This window comes from Mytilus galloprovincialis, chromosome 5 (assembly GCF_965363235.1).
Source record: "Mytilus galloprovincialis chromosome 5, xbMytGall1.hap1.1, whole genome shotgun sequence".
NCBI lineage: Eukaryota > Metazoa > Mollusca > Bivalvia > Mytilida > Mytilidae > Mytilus > Mytilus galloprovincialis.
In genome coordinates, this window is record NC_134842.1 from 47,019,434 (window position 1) to 47,030,413 (window position 10,980).

A 10,980-nucleotide genomic window follows, 5' to 3' on the forward strand; every position below is an offset into this window, starting at 1 on the left:
TAATTTGCTCTGAACAATTTTCAAACTCCCGCAGTTGTTGGTGCGATATTGAGACTGCTTTAATGCTATGTTAAAAAGAGATGTTTTTGGTTTTTTTTTTTGTGTTTTTGTCGAGCCTTCAACTTAAGTCGAAAAAGCGAGACATAGCGATCCTATATTCAGTTGACGTCGGTGTCGTCGGCGGCGTCAACAAATATTCACTCTGTCGTTAAAGTTTTTAAATTTATAATATTAATTTTCTTAAACTAAACTGGATTTCTACCACACTTGGACAGAAGCTTGTTTATGATCATAAGATTGTATCCAGAAGTACATTTTGTAGAAATAAAATTCCATTTTTCCGTATTTAACTTATAAATGGACTTAGTTTTTATGCCAGGAAACATTACATTCACTCTGTGGTTAAAGTTTTTGAAATTTTGATAACCTATTTTAAACTATACTGGATTTGTACCAAACTTTGGCAGAAGCTTGTTTATGATCATTGGATAGTATCCAGAAGTAAATTTTGGAAAAATAAATTCCATAAGACCGCATGTTATGAAAGCAGATATTCGACCCGCAATGATCTCGTACACTGATCACCAGGCCATTTCATTACAAGTTAGACAAAATTCAGAAGAAAGAGGCAGGGGTTTCTTTAAAATAAACAATAGTATACTTAAAGAGCAAAAATATATTGACCTCATAAACAACTTTTAAATTAAAAAACATAAAAAAAAATACTCAACAAAAATTTAAAAACATTCTGGGATATGTTTAAATCAGAGGTAAGAACTGAAAATCTTTCTTACTGCAAACAAAGATCATCTGAAAATAAAAATGACATAACAAATCTAGAAATAAAATTAAGAAAGCTAAATGAGAAGACAAATGCAAGCCAAATTATAAAAAAAAAAATTAAAACCATTGAAAATGAACTTACACACCTGTATTTAAATAAAGTTAAAGGTGCACAAATAAGATCTAGAGTACAATGGCTAGAAGAAGGAGAGAAAAATACTTAATATTTCCTAGGCCTCGTAAAATCAAGACAAACAAAAAAAAGCATTACAGCGCTAAAAAATAAACAAGGGAAAATAGTAACAGACTCCGCAGAAATCCTAAACATAGAAAGATCATACTATGAAAATTTATATAAAAGCACTTCTCCAAATTTAAATGATATCAAAAATTATATAAATGAAACCAACATTGATCACAAACTATCAGAAAAAGAAAGTGATTCCTTAGGGGGCCCCTTAACAATAGAAGAATGCACTAAAGCAATATTCAACATGAAATTAAATAAATCTCCAGGAATAGATGGGCTAAGCGTAGAATTTTATCGCACTTTTTGAAGCAATTTAAAAGAATTTACAGTTGAAGTTTTTAATAAATGCTATGAAGACGGAGAACTAACAACCATACAAAAGATTGGTATAATCTCTTTAATTTACAAAAAAAAGACCCTTTGTCACTGGATAACTATAGACCAATTACGCTATTAAATGTAGATACTAAACTCATTGCATATGCAATAGCCCAGCGCTTAAAACCAATACTGCTGAAAATAATTCATGGAGATCAAAATGGTTATTTAAAAATTAGATATATTGGTTTTAATATACGCCAAATCCAGATATTATAGACTATGCTGAAACTTTTAATATAGCTGGTGCATTACTCTTTATTGACTTTTCAAAAGCTTTTGATTCATTAGAAGGAAATTTTATGTACGAAGCTCTTATAAAATTTGATCTCTTTAATTTACAAAAAAAAAGACCCTTTGTCACTGGATAACTATAGACCAATTACGCTATTAAATGTAGATACTAAACTCATTGCATATGCAATAGCCCAGCGCTTAAAACCAATACTGCTGAAAATAATTCATGGAGATCAAAATGGTTATATCAAAAATAGATATATTGGTTTTAATATACGCCAAATCCAGATATTATAGACTATGCTGAAACTTTTAATATAGCTGGTGCATTACTCTTTATTGACTTTTCAAAAGCTTTTAATTCATTAGAAGGAAATTTTATGTACGAAGCTCTTATAAAATTTGGTCTACCAAACTCATTTATCAAAATGGGTTAAAACATTATATAAGAATATTAAAGGCTGCATGTCAAATAATGGGTGGATTTCAGAAACTTATAATGTATCTCGTGGGATACGTCAAGGGTTTCCGTGCAGTTCTCTAATTTTTACAATAGCAGTAGAAATTCGTGCATGCAAAATAAGACAAGATACTGGTATTAAGGGATTTCAAATAAAATTAGATTCTAAAACACATAGTCTGAAAATCTCACAATTAGCCGATGACACAACTCTTTTTTTTAAATGCAAGCAGGAAATTAGTTATGCTTTAAATATTATTGAAATATTTGGAACACTCTCAGGTCTTAAACTCAACCGATCAAAAACAGAAGGAATATGGCTAGGCAGACTTAAAAGTTGTAAAGATAAATATGAAAATTTTAACTGGAATAAAGAACCTATTAAAAGCCTAGGTGTATACTTTGGACAAAAATGAATGTGACAAATTAAATACTGAAAAAATTCTAAGAAAGTCTCAAGATACAATCAATAGCTGGAACAGAAGAAATCTCACAATGATAGGTAGAACAACAGTAATTAAATCTCTCATCTTACCAAATTTAACTTTCTTAGCATCAGTTACAACCATTTCCAAAGAATTTTTAAATGAATTTAAAAAACTTATTTACAACTTCATTTGGGGTAATAAAAAAGAAAAAGTTAAACGAATCACGCTATGTAAAGATTACTTGGAAGGAGGCCTCAAAATGATCAATATTGATGATTTTCTATCAGCTATACAATTATCCTGGGTCAAACGTTTAACATCAACACACTTTGCAAACTGGAAAGTCATTCCCCTCTTCTTTTTTAATAAATTTGGAGAAAACTTTTCTTTATTTAACATGAATCAAGGTAGCATAAAAGCAATCCCAAAACTCAGTAAAACACTCCCTCTTTTCTATTTAGAAATAGTCAAAAGCTGGTTTAAGATATAAAAAAAATATCTCTGATATAAAAACCAACAGTACAAATTTGATTAATATAAGACAACAATACATTTGGGGCAATAAACATATAAAATTTCAATATTTTCACATTGGATAACAAATGGAATACTATTTATTAATGATATAATAGATGAAGCAGAAAATATATCACAAAAGGCAGTATTAGATAAATTGACCCTCAAATCTAACTGGATATCAGAACTATCTAGAATAAAAGCTGCAATACCAAGAAAATGGCAAATGATAATGAAATCAGATAAATCATTCTATACTAAAGTTAAAACAGATAAAAAGTTAAACTTAAAAACACAAAATAATACAAAATTGATCAGCATTGAAAACCTTCCATCAAATGAAATTTATAAAAGCATTAACTCATGTTATATAGAGGAAAAACACCAATTGGCTTTCTAAAGTGGAAAACACAATTTAAATTAGATTGATCAAGCTATTTATATAAAATGCCAAACTTTATATGTAATAGTTTACAAGTGAATAAACTAAAAATATTCAGGTGGAAGTTACTTCATTATATACTTCCTTGTCAAAAACTATTGTACATCTGGCAACTGAAAAATGATGACCAGTGCCATATCTGCAACCAATCAGAAAACTATGAACACTTTTTCATTTCATGCAAATACTTTAAAAATTTTTGGAAAAAAGTCAAAATACTCCTTGATAAAATAAAAATGGGAACACATATAATCACCTTCAAAAATCTAATACTAGGCTACAAAATATATGATAAAAACTATTATGACATCAATCTATTTCTCACTGTATTAATATTTTCTATTCATTAAGCTACATATGCATCAAAAGTATAAACAAAAAAATGTTGATGTCTATAGAATATTTAAATTAGAATTTAAACAACATTATGAAAATATGAAACTTCTTGATAAAACAACAAGTAGATTTTTGAATAATGTTTATAAAAAAATATAATAACCACATTGATTATTGTGCACGATCATTCTTCTGTATTACTGTATATATCATGTAGAAAAACTCAAATGTAAACAAATGTTTTATTTTAAGATGTTTATATGTGACGTACATGTACGGTCAATGTTTACCTGTAGAACATGCTTTTTGACCCTGTACTGTCTACTATCTAATAACTGGAAAATATCTAATATTTCAGGATAAAAAAGATTCCTTCTTGATCAATCTATCATAAGTCAATGGAAATATAACAAAACTCACCATTAGAAATACTCATTTGAGATCCTTTGCTCTCGAAATCACTCCACGTGTTATCCCTCAACCATATGATCATCTCCCTGTATAATCTCCTTGGTTAAACAGTAACTAATATACAGGGATACCCGGCTGAATGCTGTGAGTCGAGTAATTTGTTAAACAGCAGAGAAATGTGCAATAAAAGATTTATCGTTTAAAAAAAAAAACTTTCTTAAATTATCCTGGGTTTGTGCCAACTTGTTTATTATTATAACATTGTATTCAGAAGTAAATTTTGCTTGTTAACAAATAAATCCATTTTTTGTGTATTTTACTTGTAAATGGACTGAGATTTCACTCTGTGGTTAAAGTTTTTAAAAGTTTAATAACTTTCGTATACTATTTTATGTTTGTACCAAACTTGAAACAGAAACTTGTTTATGATCAAAAGCTAGTATCTAAAAGAAAATTTTGTTAAAGATTGGTACCTGTGTATTTGGTTTTTTTTAACTTATAAATGGACTTATCCAGTTAACATTACAGACAGTCTGCAGTTATAGTTTTTAAAACATTCTGTATTTTTTACCAAACTTGGACAGAAGCTTCTTACAATCAAAAGATAGTATCAAGAGGAATATTTTTATTGATTTTATTCCCCTTTTGTTGAGCCTGCGATTAACAGCATAAGTAGGCGAGACACCGGGTTCCGCGGAACCCTTAAGATTTTTGTTTTACATTATATTGGTGTATTTCTATTTCACACAAGAAACGAATATTGGTATACAAACAATAGTGTCCTGTCAAAATATGAAACAAGCAAAAAAAACAAGACTTGAACTAAGAATATTTTAAGAAACCTTTATTCAGATTTACTGGAAAACAAAACAATTTTAACGAAAATAAAAATCTTTCTTTATAAAAATATTTAAGTCAAACAAGACCACAACATTATCTAAAACATCAAAATCTTGAAGTTGGACGTCTGTTTGCCTAATTTAGAATTAGTCACCATAAATTAATCTCAGAAAAAAGGTTAGATATCTGTAAATACCACGATATGAAACCACTTTCTCCTCGTGAAAACAAGTGAAAAAAGAAGATTTTTGATAAAAAAAAATCTTTAGAGCTGCGGACAAGGGACTCTGAGTTGTTTTTGCTTGTATAGATCGATATTATTATTTCATTTTGATTACCATATGTCAAGATAAGCTTCATTTTACATATTACTGTCGAAGGATACAAAGTTATCTGACATATTTAACCTTTGTTCAAGATTTACTAATTGTTTGGTGATGTTGTACCCTTTTAGAATTGTTATATATACATCAATGTATATATTTCTCTAATTCCTACACGATTTATTCTTCTCCTGACATGTTGTTTTTTTTTCATTTAATCATTGTGTGGTTCATTGATCTCACTCCTACATTGGATTAAGACGTCGAATTGTCTTGCTTTCCTTTATAATTCCTACTGTGACGGCATGAAAAAAGGTGACCATGCCTGATGAAAAAACACATCTTTTTTCGCAGATCAGCTGAAAAGAAGGAATAATTTTGCCTGGGTATTGTTAAAATCATTAGAGAAATAGATTTCACCTCTAAATATCGTGTATTACTATGTTAGTCCACTCTTGAGAGTTTAAATTTTAAATATTTAATGGGAACATTTAACTGTCTCACGTTGATAAATATACAGATGTCCATATAAGAAAAGTAAATTTTCCTTATGTATTTACGTATGCATTGGCTTACATTGTAACTTATATATGTATATATTTGTATGTTTAAATTAGTAATTTTTTTGTTGTTGTTATTTTTTGTTTTATGTCACAAGGATCATTTTACAATAAAGAGTTATTATTATAAATAAGCTAATTAAATGTGTATTTCTGTTTTACATGGTTTGATTTAACTAATGGTCTGGTTCTATGCATTTATATTGTTAAAATAACAATTGGGATTTGACAACCTTTTGAAGATAAATTATTCATCAAATACAAGGCTGATGCATGGAAAATTATCTATCATAAATCTATTTGATTAACAAACTAATTTATGTATTTCTATGTGTATCCATCTGATGAGTTCAGTATTTTTCAACTGATTGGTATAGTTCGGTCTTATATTGTTCTGTTAAATTACAGTCCGAGGTAAGGTGTGTGTTTGGATCCTGCTAAGATGTTTAACCCCGTCATATTTTGTATGTATATGCCTGTCCCTAGTCTACAGACTATAATTCAATGGTTGTCGTTTTTTGCTGTGTTACATGGTTGTTTTAAGTTTATTTTTTGTACTTATATTTGGTCATTATTTTACCGTTTGAATTGTTTTACATTTATTATTTCGGGCCTTTTATATCCGGCTATACGGTATTGGTTTTGCTAAAGACCGTACCATGAACAATAGTTTTTAATGTCTGTTACATTTGGTGTTTTGTGTAGTTTTGTATCATTGGCCATCATACCACGTCTTCTTTTTTTTACTTTTTCTCATAGAACTTTCAATATGAGCAAAGAGTAAGACGCCATTGATATTTACCATGCGGCATGTTATAAAATTAGTTGAATAAAGGTAACGTTTGGTCTAATCAAGGAAAAGAGACTTAGTTTTCGATAAATTCAGTCAAGGTATTAGTTTGACAGAAATAAAGAATCCAATATAAACAAGCTTGCTGAACTTCTGTTCTGGTGTAATTCCACCAAATCATGGTACATCACATCTAGTTGCATATGAAAATAGGTCGGACAAAATATTCCCTAGAATTTGACAGTTGTAAGTAAACCAGCCTACATTTCAATGCGCTAAAACATTTCTTGGTCATAAATATATATCTTGGGATTTAAAGCACCATTATTTTTTTTATTTGGGGTTTCTATACAATAATTTGGAAACTTGACGTTACATGGTTACTTAGACTTGTACACTGGTTAGATAAGGGGAGACATTTTATTGGTTGACTTCCAGTGATGGTTATTTTTTTGTATGCAATGAAATACTGTGATTTTTTTTCGATTGAACTGGACAGAATTTTTTTTATGCCAAGTATTTCTTATTTTGAAACAAAGATAAATTCTACATAATTCTATTGAAAAAAGTGCAAATTTTACATAGACTAATATTGCCTTCCTTGTGTGTAGTTACATGTAACACTCAATTAAAGATGTTTCCAAAGACCATTGATGTACCCATAAAGACCATCTACATAAAAAGGACCTATTTCACCTTTTTTCAAATTTTCAAGTGGTATTGCTACAATTTTCCAAACCGATACTTTATCAACTACTGACTGCTTGTATTATAAACGGTAATTAACCTTTTGATATCTGTGTATGTCAAAAGATGTTGCATGACTGCATATTGCTAGAAATAAAAGATTTGTTAAAGCTTTGGAAGACAAGAATAACGTTAAACGAAACAGCTGAAAAGAGTAAGTAGCTTTTTAAATACGCGTATATCTCTTGTACCATCTTCATTATTCCCAATACTATATGATTTTAAATATATATGAATATATAGGTGGAAGGGTGCAACATAAGCCCATCTAGCCTGTATCTGTTGGTGGATAGTTAACTCATTCGCGACAATCATGCCCAAATTGTTTTATTGATCACGAGGAAACTAATAATAAACGAATAACAAATATTATATACAGCAACTTTCTGATAATTGATATACATTAATTTTATTATAGTAGCCTGGCTTGGATTAGGCACACACATAAAACAATAGTAGATAGAAAATTAAAAGATGTACCACTGCTATGCGTCTTCTAAAGTCATAATATCATCGTCGTTGTTCTCCAAGTCATTTCAAACTTTTGTCATTCTCGTTCGTTTTTTAAGATAGGGAGTCAAAGTATGCATAGCATGCATATGGTGTTCTGTTGTCGCTCTTTGAATCGAAAAAAAAATACATTTTGCTCGCTTTGGACTAAATTCCACCTAGACATAATACAGTTCGGATGAATCTATTACCTGAAATAAAAGTTACAAAATGTTGCAGTTGTTTTTCTAATATCAATCATCTTTATATAAGTATGCATCTGAAAAATATGTTGTTTGGTTAGTTGTTTATCGATAGTCAATTAGTCATTGTTGATGTTGTTGGACGCATACTTACTCTAAATAGTTACGGTACGGGCTAACACACTTACGAAAGACTTCTGCACACATGGATAATAACCATCATACAAAAGAACTACAGCTATACGAAAAAGGAAGCAAACAACACTATTTTTTTATGTTAAAAGTAACAAAACACTTTTAAAAAGTTACCTTGATCAAAACGTCGATTGCAATTGCATTTTACTAGAAAGGATTTAAAACATGTAACAGTAACCGATGTAGGGTTTCATTAAAAAAAACTTATAACTGTCCATAAAAAGGAGAAAGAAGATATTAAGTGGACACACACAACTCATGACAATACATACAATACTACTGTTCCTGTTTCATTTATCAATAATTTCGATAATTTAAGAGATACAAATTAAACATGTTTCAAGGTAACGCATATTCTATAAATTTTTAAAAAATGCATTCACGATTTTCTCTACCTATCTTAGTGTCAACAAAGAATCCGAAATATTCTTACAAAAGACAACTAAATGAATTCCACAAGTTGAGATTATGTCACTCGATGACATTATCAAAGCTGTGATGAAACATTAGGGGCGAAAATGATGTGAGAGCATAAAAGCTGTTGCCTTCTCTTTGGCAGACAGACCAAAGAAATAAAACTAAGAGAGACAGAACAAGATGATATCAAGATCATTAATTGCGTACCTGTATTAGTTGGCTTCAATTTTTCATCAATGATTATTTTAGCTTTTCAAGATGTATTATTGAGTGGCTTAAAATGTTGGTTAAATGTTCTTTGTACAAAAATGTATCTCACATTTTCTTCAAAAGTAAAAAAAACCATTTCAACCCTATTTTAGTGGCTATGTTTCTTGACGTACAATGAAATAACATTCAAAATTTAAACAAGATACTCTGAAATTCATTCAGCCCTAGATTGGCCTTTCAAAGGGTTTTGTGTTTTTAAATAAGCTACATAAATGAAAAGATTGTGAAACAATGACTTTACAGAGGAGTCTTTTGTTTTACGTTTAACAATCGTGTAATATGCTTATCAATGGATCAAAGGAATAAAATGTACTTCATAACAACGTGTTTTTTTGGGGATTTCAGTTGACATGGTTAATATCTATCACATGCATGAAATGTAATACTAGTATCAAAATCCATTGATGGCGTTCAAAATTCATTTGTATGATTAAAATTGTGAGCAACATGTTATATTAGAGATAAACATTTTTTTATATTTCTTGTACACAATTCTTACTTACATTTGTATGGCATTAATATTTGATGAAGTAATATTATATCTTCAAATTGGATTATCTCCCATTTAACGGATACTAAATAAGCACCAAATAAACAAATGCCCTTTAAGTACTACATCAAAGTGTCAGTTAAGTCATGATATGTATGGCACGGTCTTTTATGATATACTACAATGTAATACTCACAAAAGGGGGTTGTTGTGTGAAGTTTAAAAATCGAATCAATGGTAATTATAGAGATTTTTAGACATTTGTTACAGAGGGCTACCAGAAAAAAGTGCAGTTTCCAAGCGTTTTATAGACAGACCAATATCCATGAAGTACATATAATGCCAAATTTAGACGAAAAAGAGCTGTTACTAGCTTGTAGTTGATTAACCGATTTCAACATCTGGAAATGTAAATATTGCTTGCTATAGATATAATCAGGATGAAAAATAAAGACGAAAAAAGCTCTTTACGTTGTTAATTCTGATCGTTTTCTTCTGCATATCTACATAGAAAATGTTGCAGTAACAGGTAATTTTGTAAGCGTTTGAGGCTGATTGTAGATGACCAATTGTATTTATAGAAACCAGGCAAATGTGTTTATGATACATATATTACAACTCGTGTAGAATTCAAACAGATAATGCTATAAATTTTAACAGTTCCCTTTAAAATTATGCAAGTTTTAATTCAAATGGAGCTATCGTCGATCAACAAATTGATGGTCATACAACAAAACAGCTAGTATATAGTTTGCATTTTCCACGTGACACTACATAGGTTACTGTTGTTAAGATGTGGAATGTGAGTCAATACAAATAATTTTCATTACAATTTGTTCTTTCCGGTCTTTCGTTACATTCACTTATTTTTAGGATTTATATCATTCAGTCAAGGACTAAATTTCTCAAAGATATCAAAATAGATATGATTCCTAGAAATAGATTGGTGATGCATATTTCGTATGGGCTTATTGGAGGAACATTCTGGCTAAAAATGATTATTCCCAATTAAACGTAAACATTTAGGATCAATTGTTAAAGTGTATACTTGAGCTAATTGTCTCATTTACATTTGCATCATATCATATCTTTATTTTAATCATATATAGTGTACGATATTAGCAAGCAAAATCGAGGGAATTGTGCAAATGATGATACAAGCATGAAAATTAATACGAAGCATCATTATTATATACTTTTTAAGAAAAAACTGCTGGCCATGAAAAAAAAATTTCAAGATGGCGACGGCCTTTTTTCAAAAACGGCTGTTTTTTCGATTTCAAAAATACTAATTTTTCTACAAAACTTGTTCCTTGACCTTCTTTTAGTGAAAAATATTATATGGTTTTGTGGCGACATTCCTAGCATTTGACGTATTTAATAGAAATAAATATTTGACTCTTCATGGTTTGCGC